The 16,594-nt window shown below is 41.3% G+C and overlaps 1 protein-coding gene across 1 annotated transcript in view; it reads right to left on the bottom strand.

The window, feature by feature from the left end:
* LOC6610826 overlaps nt 1–16,594 on the bottom strand; it is a 107,581-nt gene that overhangs the window by 60,803 nt on the left and 30,184 nt on the right. The window contains exon 3 of the mRNA XM_002035356.2: nt 5,029–5,079. The gene's annotated coding sequence lies outside the window, so the exon portion shown is untranslated. The remainder of the gene's footprint in view (nt 1–5,028; nt 5,080–16,594) is intronic.

Raw genomic sequence — 16,594 nt, 5'->3', positions numbered from 1 at the left:
TCAACGAGATTCGCGTTTATGGCCGCAGTTTGACATGTGTTTTTGGCCATAACCGTTAACAATTGTGGCGCGTCACCAGCGGATTGTTGGGTTCAATTTGGCTAAAATCTGAGAACTGAACAAATTTCTTCCCGGTGATTTATTCAAAGCTAGAACAAATTATCTATGCACTACCTTTGGACTGTCTCACGAATTACTTGAAAAATTCCCCATCCCATCCGTGACCCGAATCGATTTGGTTGCATAAAGACGGACATGTAAATTAAGGTTAACGCTAATTGACATTTCGATTTGCACATAAAAACTTTGGGTCCGGGACTCGAAAACAAATTGCGGGCGAATCCAACGTCTTGGCCACATTGTCTCACTCTTTTTTTGTTTTTATGGCCACATGAAAATTAAATTAAATCTGCGTGAAAATACGGTTACTTTGCTGTTTGTTTTTGGCTGTTTGATTCGGTCTGTTTTTATTGTGTTTGTCTTTGCTTGCCCTTCACACGCTTGAACTTTGAGTTCGAGCACGACAGACATTAAAAAAAGCAGACAATCGGGAGCATTGAAGTAACAACAAATGGAATTGGTAACAACATCATTTGCCATTTCCGTGCGATTGTCTTGCAGTCAGTCGCTTCTGCCCGATAGCAATCTGAGCCGAAATGTTGCAATGCCATTCAGTTACAGCAACTATGCAAACAACGCACACACAGAGCGACAACGCCTGAATAAAGTTATTAGCGCATTTAACTGTGGCAACGGACGTGGCGCACTCGAGCATTGTTCGTCTGGCCAGCAACAACTGCCGCCGTTGTTGGTGCGAATGCAATTTCCATTTTAATTACCTCGAAAAAGCCAGCTGAAACGGCACAAACAACAACAGTGCCGAACAGGCAGACGCTCGGCAGACAAACAACAGCAAAACAACGCCGCCAGTGGCGCATGCGTCGTGATGCATAGTAACTGCAACAACAGCACGGCAGCAACACCAACGACACACTGGCAACATCGTCCAACAATGGCCAAAACACTGCAGCACTACGGCTGAAATTTGTCACACACTTCGTGCATCGTTTAAAATACAAATGCAAAGGCGAGACTGGGTTTAAAAGTTGTGAGCAAGGATAATCAGCTCTTACTTTATATTGATACTGCTACTGAGCACACTAAGCATGCCTTAAAGATTCATCAAGTAGCTGATACATTTTAAAAGTAGCTGCAAAAATACATATATATGGTCTTAAAACTCTTCGATCCACTCACTCAGTGGTTGTTTGTGTGGCCATTAAAAATGCGAATTAAAATTCGACTTGTTGTCGCCCGGTTATCACTATATCGTACTATATATTGCCGAAGACACTTGTCGTCTTACTTTTTTTGTGTATAAATATTTCAACACTTTCGCTTTTGTTTGTGTCGCACACACTCACTTATACACATAAAGTAAGGGGAGGGGGGAATTGTTTTAATTATTCCCAACGTGAGGCAGCAACACCCGCCCCTTTTCTCGCTGCAGCAAATGCTGTGCATTTTAATTGCATTTTTATTTAATTTCACCTTGCTGCATCTAATTTGTCGTCATCTTGCATTGTTTGCCACACTGTTGTTATTTGGTAATCATTTTTGTTGCTACTGTAAGCTTTTGTTTTGGCTTCTCGATGTCGTGTTCAGTGCTTCCCACGCACTTTGCAGACATTTCAGTTGATTTTTTCTTTATTTGGCTGTCGTCGTGCGATCGTTTGCGTAATTTTGAACAGCAAGACCACAACAAATCATGAAAGTAATTTCGTCACAGTTGTCTGCACAGTTGTCTGCAAACGAACGTCATCAAAAGTTGGCTTTTGTCGCCCAGAGAATTAATGCAAATTTTCATTATTACTGCTGTGTAGTTAACACTTCAGCTCATGGGATTTATTTCAAGCACTTTGAAAACTAAAAATTTAGTTTAATTTTCCAATAAAATCAAAGTCTGGTTCTAAAAAACCTATATATCTTTGCTTGAAGGAAACATTATCTAGATTTATTTGCTAACATCACGCTCGAAATTCCACAAATCTTCGGCGATTCAACATCCGCTGCGTCTGCGCAATTCTACTGACCCAATTTCGAATTGGTTTCCAAATCCATTCATTGTTGGCCCGATTCGCTGATGTCTGCTAATTTATGACCGCCTCTAGTTTTTTTGTACAGTGGGCGTTGCGATTGATTTACATACAAACACATACCATTCGCTCGACTTCTGACTTCTTTTGTGGCCATAACTCTTTAAGCAGCTTACATTTGCATTTCGGAATCGTTTAGATTACCATTTCAGATCAAAGATCGCTGGGGCTAACAATTTCAATACTGCCGGCTTACACAATCAACTGGCAAACATAATATGCTGAAAATTTCACACACCAAATGGTAATTAATAAGAGCCCAAACAAAAAGCGGAGCGCTGCCAGGCTGTATTATAAATTAATTACGACCACGATATCAAAGCGAAAGGCGTCGAAAGCTGAAAATTGAGAATCAGCCAAGTTGGCACATGGAAAAACAAGAAGGCTGTATAATAATATAATATATTAAGGGTTTTAAAATGGTAAAAAAAAAGACCACTCATAATAAAAAATATCTATTAGCTTCAAATGCTGACTGTTGAGGTGAATGAAGAATAATAAGATATTGTATAAGCCCCTCATATATGGATATAATCCATAACTATTTGTAAACATTTTTGTATTATTATGATAGGCGATTTTTGTAACCTTTTTCATTTGTGAGTGTATGTTCTGAGCATTTTGTGCCCCCGCAGTTCTTTTCCAGTGGCCGTGGAAGTAACAGTAACAAATAATTAGCTTGTAAACTAAAAGTCATCATTAATAATGATTACCACTGGGGATCTGCTGGGTTCTCGCCAGCAATACAACCGGGCTTAGACCCTCCGCCCCGCCCCCTTTTCATAGCCCATTGTGTGGGTGTCTGATGGCAGATGCCGGCATAAACGTCAACATAATTAAGTGAGCGACTTCTTCGGGCATCTCCAGCGACTTTTTCTACTCGGCTGCGATTTATTTCGCATTAACGTTAAATATTGCTTCCTAATTAACCACGGCCCGCTTGCCACATGCAAAAAGTGAGTGGGTGCTTTCAGGGGAAAAGCGGGGGATCCAAAGTGAAATATATATATACATATATACTGCCTCGTAGGTATCGAGTTTTGCCCTCGATGATGATGAGCAGGATGATGATGCGTCAATTTTGCGGCAGCTAATTAGTAGCCGGGAAAATGGATGAAAAAGCACGCGCTTAGCGTTTACAGTTACTGTCAAAAGTTATGCCCAAAAACTCGGACCAGAAAACTCTAACTGCGATTTGGCGTGACGCATTACAGTTAAACTGATTTTAGTTTGTTACATTTCTGTGTTCTGCGGTCATCAGCAGGTTCACGTGGCCACCCACCGCAGTTTTTTGAACTCACATATCTCCCGGGATTGGTGACTAATGAGAACTAGAGGGATCATAGAAATAATCACCTAAAAATAAAGGTAGCTAAGTTGTGCTTCGTAAGTAGCAGTTAATAATCGAGTAATAATGATGCTGCTTCGCAGGTTTATGTAACCAAAAGTTTGCAAAACTGCTGGTTAAGTAGGCCAGCATTTTATCCTGATGATCCTGCCTAGTAGGTAATTGCATTATGTGAACTGATGCCCCAAAGTCATAGCTAGCCCACACATTCTGACTCAATCTTAGTTACTCACTTATTGATAATTACCATAAGAGAAAGCCTAATGATTGGCTTAGCATATTTGGTGGCATTAAAATCAAGCCGGAATCAATCGTCCGTTTCCACTAAGAGGGCCATACAAAGTTGTCAGCAGGAGGGCACTTAATTTAAGTACCATGCCCACTTTAAGCCTGGCCAGTCAACTTTCGCCCCCGAGTAAGAGCCATAAAGTATGGCGACAATGCTCTTAGCCCGACTTTGGGTGCGATAAAAATTGATATATAATGGATTATCGCTTATTACACGCACGATTACCCCCGTTCGCACACTCACACACGCATCTCGCAGAAGATGATGTCCTTGCCGGCGTCCTTCGCTGAATATGCATATTGTTTGGTTTTCTTCGCCTTACTTTCCACGTCTTTGTCCTTTTATTTTTTCGTTGCGGCGTACATTTTAATGAGCCTTGGCACCCGCCCGATGCCAATTTGCATGTGCAGCCGCGACCGGGCTCTCATATGGTTTTCGACCCACCGAGCCAGCAAACAAAGAAACGAATAAATAATCGCACAAAGTATTGCCGGCCATAAATATCGGAAGCCCTGGGGGCTGAAACACGGCAGAAGATGCTGCAACATCGGCGATGGAACGGTGGAGGTGCAATTTCCATGCAGCATGAGTCGACAATAAAGTGCCATAATAAAGGCAGCAGTCTAAAGTTTGCAGGAGCAACATCTACGAGCGCTTCATAAGCAGGAGCAGCAACTCAGGCGGCCAGAGTTGCCAAATCAGTCATCGGGACTTGATAAATAAAACCCGATCAGCTGGGTAAATAGAACAAATAGAATGTGATAAGGTAACTGTTTTATGCTATATGTAGATATGTTGTGCGATGAATTGCACCATTAAAAGATTTTAAATTAATATATTTCTATATATATTGCATTTAAAATAAGCCAGTCTGAAATGGAAAATCGCCAACTTGCCAACACTTTTCAGCCAAAAGCAGTCAGCCAAGTAGCAACAACAATAAACAAGACGCGCAGCAATTTCACTGACTACTGAGAACTTTACGTACTGTGACGAGGACTCCTCTCCCACACCGGGCACTTCAACTCCCACTCCTCCTACCGAGAGCCCTCCGATTCCCTTTCCATATGGCCATCCCTTTTGGACCTTCCTGCACCGTGTGCACTGAACGAAAATTGAGCCGCTGAACGCATGTTGCGCACGCTAATGGGGCGTATGCGTAATGGGCGCGCTTATTAAAACTTAAAGAGGCGTGGCCCGACTCATTACCGGCGGATTCAAGGGACTGCGCTTACCTTTTAAGGCAAATTGCCACGGAGTGAGTTCCGATTCCGTTCGTTGGGCAACTGAAATGAAGGAAAGGAGATTTGTCGTTAGTTGGTATTGCAAAACTATCTAAAATAATGTTGACTTTAATTACTACGAATGCAAGTAGTTTTGCACTGTTTTATTTGTTAATATATTTTAAAATATGAAACAAAGTCAAGTAAATGCTAACTGCTTATGCAATTTAATGCCTCATATTATATCACTTTTTTAGCTACTTGGCTGTTAAAGTTATTACACCAATCACATGATTTTTCTTCAGTGTCGATTTTGCACTTGCTCGTGTCTGTTGTTATTATATTATTGCTGTTGCTCCCTGGCTTGCCCCTTGTTGCCTTCATTTATATTACTCTGGCCTTTCTGTCGCCACTTCGCCTGTATTTTCCGCCGCTTTTCCCCGATTTTCCCAGCACCCCCCACACCCGAGAACAGTTTTCCTCGGGCGCGGACGCTTTCATTCATGCGCTTCACGCTGCTCACTCATTTACCCTTTAACCGAAACGTTCGTCCCCCTTTTTGCATATCATTTGCGCGCATCTTGTTCACCCCTTCCACCACCCGCTCCCCCCTTAAGTGCATTACAATGAACTACGCTACGGAGCCACTGGAGCCACTGCATCCACCCCGTCGTGACTCGTAAATAAGTTTTATTGTGTTTGTGTGCCCACGCCCCCGAAAATAGACAGCTCCCCACTTCCTTTCCTTGAACTCCCTTTACCTTTTAGCCCAAAGCCCCAATGCCCCCACCCCCCTTTGGGGCCACAACGATACAAGTTATCGCTTCCTTTTGTTTTTTGTTACTCGCTTTAGCATTTTTTGATAATTTAGCCAGCTTGCGCTCCCCAACGAAGTTGTCTAAATTGCTGGCATACATTCTGCAGCTAATACACATTCGCAAAAACTTAGTCTTCTTTAAAACCATTTCATTTCATACCAATAATAGTTAAAATGTTTTATATTAAGATTAACCATGAATCTTTGCCAAATCAAATTCAATTTAACTAACTTATAAATCAAGCACAATTGTAAACTGTTTTTCAAGAAAATAACCCATCCAGTTTGTGGCCAGTTTCATGGATTTCTCTCAGTATGTTGCTGCTGCCCACTGTGTTGCAGTTGCCACCGCTGATGTTCCTGTTGCTGCTGCTGCAGCTTTTGTCTAGGTCCCAGGCAAATGACTACAAGAGTGGGCTTAGCAGGGACTCGGAGCCGAGGACTGCCGTTCCAGCCATCGCCGCTGAATTATGGCATTCCTAATATGGGGTATACTCGTAGTTGTTGCTGCCCCCTCAAAAGCACCCGCCACTGGTTTGTTGCTGTTCCATATTTAAGAGCGAATGGGCGCAATTGTTGCGCGTTTTATTGTTTTGGGAATAAGTGCGGATTTATAGAAATTCTCAGTTTCCCCGGACTGCCATGGACTCACGAGACTTTTTTTTTTATTGCTGCTGCTTTTGTTTTTCGCCAAATAAGTAAACACGAAAACACGAATAATATGCAACAATATTTTTAATGAAATTCTCAGCAGATTTCCAAGGGGCCAACTGAAGAATATTAAAAGAGGTAGAGGCCAAAGCGAGATAGACTTCGACAGCACATGACATGAACTCAATTACGTACTACCATGGTCTACACCCAAAAAAAAAAAGAAGAAGGTACTTGGCTAAGAGTCCACAAATTACAAATGCCGCTCTGCATGTAAATGTGCACTTTTCTCTGGCCCAGCATCAAAATTAATATACACCAGTTCGGTCAGGAAGTGCAAGTAAGATGGCATGTTGCAGCCACAGAAAGAGACAGCTGGTTGGCGGGGAAAGAGACGGGCATAGTGGGCTAAAAGGACCAGAGATGGCGCAATAATAACAATGAAAATGCACAGAATGCGCCTTATATAAACGACAACAAATTGCCGATTTGGCACAGAAGACGATGATGACGGTTCGGCTGGCCCGAAAGGTTCGTTAGCAACCAAGTTAGGGAATATAGAATATGGCAAAGAGGGCACAGCACAGTGTAGCACAGCAAGCCCGTGACATGGTCGACATTAATTGGCTGCCATGTCTTTCTGTTTATGGACAGGACTTGGCCCGGCCCCATTCTATTTCGTTCCATTCAGCTCTCTTCTGTCAACGCCAGGAAACTCGGATCGGTACATTAGCGTTGAACGCCGCCAGGAAGACCACATTGATTAATAAGAGTGGAGCGATGAATGGTAATTTGAAGGGCTTGGTAACTCATACAATGAATGTTTGAAATTTAAGTGCTATAAAGATATGATGCAAACGACCCTATTTTACTCACTTACGTTTAATGAAAAAGTCCATTGAAATCAATAAAAAGTGAAATGATCTAATTGTGTTTCTATCCATCACACATAACCCACTTCGCCTTCCCTTCAGATGGATATCACATGACGCCAAAAAAGTCTATTCGGATGCAATAACAAGCGGAGAGGAGGTAGTCATGTCAGCTGTCCAGGCCACATTACGCATACGCCGCTTGGGACGTCCACAGGACGATGTGTGTGCGCTTGTGTCTGCAGGTAGCCGAGTGACTATGACTGTGAGTCTGGTTTTGGTTCTCCAGCCAGACAGCCGTATTATTAACGCAGTTGCTGCTGCTGCCGCTGCTGCTGGCATTTGCAATTTTACGCCGCGCATGTGCCACTTACGTGTTTGGCTGCCACAAAACTCCGCTTGGCTTGGCTGACTCGGCTAAGCTCCTATCATGTTCAAGTGCTTGGCCCCAAAAACACAACACTAGATACAAAAAAAACAAGAGACTCTAACCAAGAAAGAAACAGCGTAGCGAATGCATAGGGCTTCTGATGTTACTGCTGTTGATGTTGCTGCTGCCGTAGATGTTGCTGCTGCATTTCCACTCGAGCTAACCCATGGTGTCACATTCGTCGACGCCAGTCAGTCAGTCATAGTCACCATCCGACTGGCTGTGTGTTGCAATTCTTGTGGTATTTGTGGCAGCATAAAATAAAACGTAAATGAGCGAAGGCAAAAGGCAATAGAAACAGAAACAGAAACGGCGGCAGCAACTGCAACACCACGATGCCACAATCTCATTTCGTAGCTGTCGTATTGAATTCAATGCATTTTCCGTACGACACCTTGAGGTGTTCATTTTCATGCCAGAAGAAAATGCGCTTAATTATGCGCCGTGTGCAAAGCGATTCTTTTATTTGCACATTGTTTGGAGGGCATAACTTGCAACTGGAGCGCGCTGCAAGGCTAAATTCGGCAATTGCAACACAATCGCAATGGTTCGAAAGAGTTTTACGGCCAAACAAAAAATGTAAAAAGAGAGAGCGATAGCTTGAAGAGTTATTGCCAGAGACAGCACAAGCAGTCTATAAAAAATAAAAATGGACACACAAATAAACGAAACGAATCCCTGCAGAAATATGAATGAATACTTTATTGAATATTGTGCGACGTATGCATAATGATGGCCGGCAATGATGCTGTTGCCCGCTTCTGGTAAACCGAAGACCGCAACTGACAGGAAACCATTTAAACTGACCTCAAATGACAACGGCAGCAACAGCCGGGATCCAGACTCACAGTTCCTGACCCAGCCCCAAACCCAAACCCAAGCCGAGACCCAGTCACTTTTCCGGAAAATACATGCGAAACACAAAATGCAATGGCAGCGAAGGGAGGCAAAAAAATAGACCCAACCCAAATCCATGGTAACCCATAGATGGACAATGCGCCGGGCTGGAATATAAAAACGTGGCAGCGAAGGAAAGAAACGACCAAAATGGTAGCTAGCCACAAACAAATTGGCAGCAATTTGAGGACCCAACAAAAGGCGACAAAAGCCCCACCGAATGTTGTTGTAAGCTCCTGCTACTGCGATGGCAGGACTTTCGCGGATTGTGTGACTCAACATTGCGGAAAAACCAACAGGAGAGCCTGGCATGTTGATGGAACGAAATGAAATATAGAATACAGCTCCACATTTCGATTGATTTATATGCCCGTGACCCATCCCCCATATACCCCGATCCCCATCACAATTTCGAATGCGAGGAGTTCCATTGCAGCTATGCAAATTGCACGGCTCAGTTATAATGCCATTCCCCCGGACAAGGCCATCATCCATCCAGGGTAATCCAATACGCAGCCAGCCACTGGAGAAGCTGAGCCAAGGCTAAAAAGAGCGAACAGGGCACAGATGGCTTGTACTTGTAAGAAGCGGTAACGTGGAATCTCCGGTGAACGGACAACCGTCGATCCATTAATCACAAGCATCGTCATCAGAAAATTTCCACTCAATATAAGAAGATGATTTCTGTCCATCTGTTGCTAAACAAAACTATTTCTTAGGCAGCTTCATCTTGGAGAAAAATGATGTTGATAAGTACGAGTGTAATCAATGTAGTTGGATCCATGGTAAACTATTTCCGCATAGCTGCCTTAAAGATTCTCTCTATTAAGCGAATAGCTTCCGTATATATGTATGTATGAACCTGCCCGTTGGTAATTTGCCTCAAATTGCCCGCATTTTCCTTTCCAACCATTCTATTTTCACTCTAAGATGCCCAGAACCTGTTAAGCACTCAGGGCTAGCTGGAATCTTGGTCCCCTTTGGGTCGTCCGCCTGCGGGAGGTTTCACTGTTGGCATCTTAGAGCTCCCTCCAGTTGCTCCACCACCCATTTTGTCTATAAGTGCAGTCACAAAATGCAATTTCAGCTTTCAATTGCCCGTGGAAACGGAGTGGAACCACCATTTCTCGTTGTTTGTGTTGCACTATTGCTGCTGCACTGTTTTTTTTCTTGTTCGCTTTTTTTTTGGTTCGGTTTGGGTCATTTTCGTTTGTTGCACTGCATTCGTTTTGCCTTTTCCACACACAATGGCCACGATAACTTTGCATTACATTAGTGCTAGTCGGTGTGGGAAAGACCCCTCGGAGCTCCGCTTTCCTCGCCGATCAGCGGACAAAGGAAAACTGGTTTCGGTTTCGCTCCTTTTAGCTGTGGCATTTGCAACAATTGCATCAATGGATGCTGCTGCTGCTGCTGCTCTTGCTTTTGCAATTTTTATTTATCATTTTTATGGCCAGAGACAATATCAATACATTGATTTTTCGCAGTGAGCGTGGGCGGGTTTTTCGGCCACATATGGGACAGTCAGCCAGATACTGGCTTTAAAAATATATAAATAAATATGAAACTTAATGGTGTAACTGAAGCTGCTACTAAATGAAACTTTCAATTTCAAGTTGTGATAACGTCTACAAACGTTTAAAGTACATATTACTTGCAGTAACTTGGATTAAAAAGAATAACAATGTTCATTTCGTTTGGCAGCCATCGAATGGGAAATTGTGAATGCACTTTGAACTATTCGACTGCATTCCTTGGCAGCTGCAGCAACATCAGCTGACAGCTTTATTATTAAATTGCCATGAGCCAGCTATTTGGCTCAATTTACGTCGTGGATCTTCTGCTGAATATCGGTAGTGTGGCGCAGTATTTGGAATTGTAGTTGGCGTTCCGATGGGGAAGTGGGACCAGGCCAGTATATAAATCACTTTCGCCGCAAGTATCAATCTCTGACATGTGGCAAAAGTTGAACTGAAACTGAACCTTCCGAGTGTGCGGGAGCAAAAGAGAAAGACTTTCGCACAATGCGAGAAAGAAAGGAAAGGCAAAACGTCGTCGCCGTTGTCGTGTGACACTGAAATGCGGATACAATAAAAGTTTATTTTGTGTGTGTTCGCTTTTTTTTTTTTTGCTCTCTTCTTTTTTTACTTTTTCCCCTGCTATTTGGCTCGTTTTTGGTCCTTTTTTCATGGTTGACAAGACGCGAGGAGCAGCCAAAGTGCACCCCATGGAGCAATCACTCGATGCCAGTCGGTATGGCACGGTATCCTTGCCGGCAGCCAAAGAAACAGTATTGGTTAGGGCCACAAGGACTCCTCACACGCATTAACGGCAGCTGCTCCTCGCACAAACACCAACACACACTCACACACACACACACACCCATCCATAAAAGTTTATTAAATTTACAAGGAACTTTTATGCAGTTACTTTTTGACATGCTTCCTTGTTCACTTTCTTTTCAGAAAATTGACAACGACAATGTAAATATATGCGCGTATTTGTGAGGATTTCAATTTAAATGAACTTGCAGATGAGCATTTTATTTTCTTACACATTCAATAATTTTGTTTTCAGGTCATATGGAAAATTGCCAGAAACACATACACACACAAGTGTGGGCAAAAAAAGGCTCAACGGACCAAGTGGCATTGAAATACAGCCAGCAACTTGTCATATGTCACATTTGGCGGCTGATTTTGCGAATATTCACGTTGTTTACTTGCGGAATTTTTCTCCACCTTTTGCTCAAGACCTGAAAAGGGAGTCGAGACTTAAACTGAAACTGAAACCGAGTCTGAGTCTGAATCTGAGCCGTTATCTCGTCTCGTGTTCGATCCGCCAACACGTCGTCGTCATCGTCGTCGGTGAAAGGAAGTTGACCTCTAAAGTTTAATGCATTTAAATAAATCTTAAAAAAAAACAGCACATTAAGCGAGACAAAGCTGAAAGCGAAAACAACAAAGTCGCACAGCAAATCGCACCGGGCTGAAGTGGAGTTGAAAGGGAGTAATGTAAATTAAAAAAATTTAAATTTTTGAACTTTTTAGTCGGCGGCAATTAAGCCGAGCGACGCGTGCAGCCTAGCCATACAAATATTTTCCAAAAGCCGGTTGCTTCGATGACTCAGAACTGGTTCGAGCCGATTTTTTGGAATCCAGTCTGAAAGTCAGTATAATTTATATGTAGGAAACTTTTTGCAAAGGGAACTTAAAAAATGCAACCAATCGAAATATTTTATAATATTTTTTTCGGGCTTACTTTATTAAAAGTATATTCAAACTTAATACAGCAAACCGAAATATTTTATTACTTTATTTCAGTAAAGCCCAAAACCCGCTTCTTTTGAGGTTGAAAAACTATTTTTCATACATTTTACTTAATTTGTATTTAAAGCCGATGAGAATTCACAGAAAAAATTCAAAGCTTTTTAAAACTCTAAAAAACTATGTAATTTGCCGCATTTATAAACGACCTCCAGCAGCTTAAACATTATATTAAATATCCACTTTTTCTACCGCTCCAACGTAAGTAATCATTAAGATGCGTAATTATATTAACCCTATTTCCCGTCTTTACAATTCAGATTGATTGAGTTTCCTCCGTCCGGCTGACGCATACGTATACGCACCGAGGTCCCAACTATCAGTTTCAACGGAGAAACGGAAAAAACCGAAAGTGATTTGCATTACAAAACTCAATTAGAGGCGTCAAATAGCCTTGTCCCACAGACTCATATCCGCCCACAATCCAGATGCAAATCCAAAAGTCCGCTCCGCTGAACCCATTGATCAAATTTTGATTGACAAGTCGAGTGGCTGGGCTGTCTTGCTCTATTTTTTGGTTATATATCTATCTTGTGCTCTATTAAGCAAATTCGTTTGGCATTTCAGTGATCTTATTGTTGCTATCTGGCAGGCCATAATTGCATCATTAACGACAATTAATGGGGGAGAGGGACGGAGCTGAGACGTAAATCCATAATGACAGGTCACCGCAGAGAATGGACACGCTAGAGATGTGTAATTTTAGATTTTGCCTATCGACATATTTCGATTGGTTTGAAACAGATGAAGCGTAATGTTTTGTATTTTCTCGTATTATTAATGATTGATAATATATTAAAGTTTATAAGGAGAAGTTGGATTAAATAAAATAAAGAGTTTCCATTGGATAAGTTCTCACGATGGCACCTCTATTGCATATCTTTGAATGAACTCCGCTTCAATACTCCTTGGGTTGCTTTTGAAAATCATCGGTAATTGTGCGCGAAAAATAACAGATATGTTTATAGGTTGAGACAGGCCGACGGATACAGCTACAAAACCGTTGCTCGATTATGAAACATGATACTCAAATTGTATTTCAATCTTTCTTGCAGGTGTTTTTTTTTTTTTTTTGACATTTAAGAAATTGAACTTTAACTCAGATGTCAATCTCGGGCGGAAGTGAAAACGAAAAACATTTAAAGCTTCGATGCTCCCACTCGATAAACACAAGATAAACGACCGTGTTTCTTGGGTTTTCGCCTTTGTGCTTGTATCTGTATCTCAAAGAACACAAGGTCATTCGACAACAGCTTGGCAGTCAAATGTTGGACAAAAGTTTTCCTTTTCACAATTTGACATGTAACAGGAAGATGCCTCAGATTGAAATTTAACAATTGGCTGTGTTGGTTTTTGCGTGTGTTCTGGGTTCCCGATAATCTGACAACCTCTTGAGTGGAATAATTCACAGCTCGAGTGGTTGAAGGCCCTTCACAGATATTCGACGTCTAGAAAAGCGAATAAGAAGCTGCTTACGGTTTCATTTTCACATGGGAGCGGGAAAACACTTGGCTGACAAAGGGGGAAATCAAACTTGACATAAATAAGGTCTTGGCAAAACACATTAATGCGTTAATAAAAAAAATAAATGTTTAACAAGCATTTACAATAAGCATCGCGTTAACATTTTTTTTTTTAATTTTCCACGTTCAACTCTAGTTATTATTAAGAACTTTTAAGTGCCTGCTTCTGATCTACCTATATTTACCATTAATTTGAAAATTCATTTTCCATTGTTTGACTTGTAATTTTTTTAGGCTCTCTCAGCTAAACGAGGCAACTTTTTAGGATTCGCTTTTGGTTTTTGCTGTGCGTATTGAAACGCTGTCATTAGTTAAAGCAAATATGAGCCCGTAAAAAACAAACACAAACAAGCGACTACTGCTAATTTTTCATATATACATATTTGCATAAATTAAAATGTAATTATAATAGTGTGTTAAAAAACGCAGGAAATGATTTATGCATGGAACGTAAAGTCCGAAAGATTCTGGGGGACAACAAATGAAATTGTCGCGTTCTATATGAAATATATGCAAATATTCCATCTTTTTTTCTGGGCGCTGTGTTTGCATTAATAATTGCTACAAATAAAATAAAGAGCTATTAAAAAACATGATGTATATGTATATCATAAATTTTAAAAGTGAGCTTTTTGTAGCGCATGGCATTCGCCTTTTAATTTTCAATATTTAACTTTTAATTGTGGGCAATCAATTTTGAAAGAGCCCAGTCTTGCTGTAAAATATATCAAAAATAGTTATTCAAGCGCATATACTCGCACATATGTACATATAAATATGATTTTTCATACGCTCCGCGCCTCAGCATCATTTATCAAACCGAATATTTTCATCTGTCAAACGCAAATTGTTATTGAACTGAACTCATTTTTAGAAAGTAAGTTCGACTCGAAGTTGGTCCGCACTTTGGGGAGTCATCGATTATGACTTTGAACGTATTTACATATACTCGATACATTTTATACATATATATATATGTATATATATGTATGTATATGCACATATGGCTACTGTGCAAAATTGACTATTCACCGAATTGATATTTCAAGAACGCTCTCAAGCCGCCGCACACAAAAAGCGCTCTTCGAGTTTTCCCCCCACTGAGATTTGATTTGTTTATTTATATTTTAAACATTTTTGTTTGCCTGACTTTTTTGCCCCATCATGGCCAATCCAAGATGTGAAGTGAATATTTTGTTCATTTGTGCCTGGTCATGGCCCCACGCACAGTTTGCCACAATTTTACTTTCATTTCTAATTATCGTATGATAATGTTTCGCAAGTGATCGCGATCGAGATCTCTCAGGAATCCTACAAAATATTGCTGTCTATTTTTGAGAGAAAGTACGGGTACTTAGGTAAACTATTTAATTTTAGAGAAATACTTAATTCGCTGTAAATCATTTTTATGACCTCGAAATTCGCTAGCTAATGTCTCTGACATCGAAAAGAGTTGCCCGACTTGTAGAACATTGAAAGCGATTCATTTAGTTGTTAGTGAGTCTTTTCTTGCCCCGTTTTAGTTTTTATGCGCAAAGTTCAAACTACTTAAGACAATAATTTCCGGCACTTTTTCTTTGGCTTTGCCATAAAAACTGGCACAGAATCGTTGTGTTGTTTGCCGTATTCCTCTTCTGGCAATTTGCCTGTCGCTTTAACTGAACTCGACCGAACTGAAACTGAACTCGAATTTCACAGCAAATCGCTGTATAATTCCAATTATAAACAATTACCTGTAGTGAACCCAAGTCGCCCCGAGTCAAAGTTAGTTTTTTTTTTTTGTATTTGTAGATTTTTACTCGTTCTGTCCTACTAACCTGAAACGAAAAAGAGAGAAATTGTTTGGGTAAAGTAAGCTTTTTTTAGCACTTATTTGCGAAAAATCAGCAAGAGTTTCGTTTCGGGGTGGCAAAATCAGTGTATGACTCACTGGGCGTATGAGCGATTTCGTATCAATCCGGTTCAATGACACCCATGTGGGCCAGCACCGAGTGCAGTCAGCATTAAATGTTAATATATTAATGATTTGCAATCGCCGCCGCAACCAGACTTTTCTCGGCCCGCATTGTGGACATTGGCCAACTTAGGCGACAATTGGCCGCTTTTAATTGCCAAGTCGAGTTGCCGCGATTCCAAACCAAACCATTCCCATCCGGTTCACTCGGCACCCTAATGCGGTGGCAGATCTCGCATTGAGGCTCTATATAGGCACAGTAAAAAATATTTTACTATATATTATATTTTTAGTAGCTTTTTTGTTCAATTTTAATTTATAAAGTGTGTAAAGAAATATTCGTGGCATTCATCTTTTTCTTCACTTTTTCGACCACAAAGTATGGATAGAACAGATTTCGAAGCTTCTTAAACTCAAGTTTTTTTTCCTTAAATTCCCCAATTTTTCCCAGTGCATCTCTCCGCTATGGCAATTCATTAACGCTCCACATGCGAAAGAAACGCTGCAAGTCCGTCTCGGACTCTGGCTCAAAGAAAAAGTTGCTGTGCCAGTTTTCGGTTTTGTGCAACAGTTGCAGCTCGCAGGCTGCGACTTCAACGGCCAGTCGACTCATGATTGTCTATCCATCCGTCCGCCTGTCCGTCCGTCCATCCGTTTAGCTGGACCGGCGTTGGTTTAATTATTTAATTTTGCGCTCATTTGCATGGGGCAAGCCAGCCCAGTCTCCGCCGCCTTTCGCAAGTGATTTGCATCCGAGAGCGATTGTGTGTTTGGATCTACGTGCAGTGGAGCGCATTCCCCCGAAAACACCCATGCACCCACGCCCCCCAGCGATCTATGGCCAGTGCCAAGCCAAGTGGAAATGGAAACGCTGGCTACATTCGAAACCGAAATGAAATGAAACTTAGCCTCGAGCCAAAGGTGCCCGCTCCAGGCCTCGTTTAAATTTGGCAGTGTTGCACGTTTAATCTGGCGGTTATAAAACAAGGGAACAGCCATTCAAATATGCAGTAAAAATTGGGCAAAAATATATGCATAAAAGAAATCACAAAATATTAATAGTTTTTTACATTTTATAACAGTAAAACATATGATTTAGATTTTTGCC

Source organism: Drosophila sechellia, chromosome 3L, assembly GCF_004382195.2.
Source record: "Drosophila sechellia strain sech25 chromosome 3L, ASM438219v1, whole genome shotgun sequence".
NCBI classification, from domain to species: domain Eukaryota; kingdom Metazoa; phylum Arthropoda; class Insecta; order Diptera; family Drosophilidae; genus Drosophila; species Drosophila sechellia.
Note: the sequence above shows the minus strand (reverse complement) of the source record. Positions and strands in the feature narration are given on the sequence as shown.